This window comes from Penaeus monodon, chromosome 23 (assembly GCF_015228065.2).
Source record: "Penaeus monodon isolate SGIC_2016 chromosome 23, NSTDA_Pmon_1, whole genome shotgun sequence".
Taxonomy (NCBI): domain Eukaryota; kingdom Metazoa; phylum Arthropoda; class Malacostraca; order Decapoda; family Penaeidae; genus Penaeus; species Penaeus monodon.
The window spans coordinates 17,511,902-17,512,662 of NC_051408.1; positions in this window are offsets into that span (position 1 = coordinate 17,511,902).

Consider the following 761-nt stretch of genomic DNA (forward strand, 5'->3'; position numbering starts at 1 on the left):
CGTAGTCTCGGTTCTCTTGCGTCTCTACACTGCACAAGTGCCTAGTCCTCCGAAGTCTCTTCGTGCATTCTCTCTCGAGCAGCGCGAGGTCAGTTCTTCTCTCGATACCTCTTCTCTACGTCTCTCTCACGCTGTCTCTCTCTCTGCGTCGTCGTCCGTCTCTCTTCTCATTTCTCGTTGTCTCTCTCTCTCTCGCAAATTGTCTTCTTATTCTGGACCAAGATCTGCCATCATCTGCTCCTTTTTTCTCTCCTTCTCGCCAAATTTTCGCGTCTCATGCATCCAGTCAGTTCTCTCAGTCTCTCTCTCCTCTCACCTCACTCTCTCATCTCATCAATCATCGCCTGCTCTGCTTCTCCTCTCGGTCTTCAATCTGATCGTATCGAAACTCCCGATGTCCCCTCACGGCAGTCGTCTCTCTCATGTCTCTCATGGTCTCTCTTCCCGTCCTCATCCATCGGGATTGTGGCCTCACTCGGTAGCTCTCTCTGCGTCTCCTTCGGCGTTCCGTGCTGTCTCTCCTCTGCTGCTCTCCTCCTCTCTCTCTCCCATCGTCCTCTCCTCTCAGGTTCATGTCCAAGTCTCTCCCTCTCCTCTCTTTCTCTCCCTCTCCTCTCCTCTCGTCGTCTCTCGGTCTCTCCTCATTCTTGCTTGTCTCTCCTTTCTTCTCCTCTCGCTCGCCTCCTCTCCTCTCGGTCTCTCTCTCCCCTCATCGTCAGTCCTCACGCGCTCTGCTATCTCTACTCTCTCTCAAACCATCA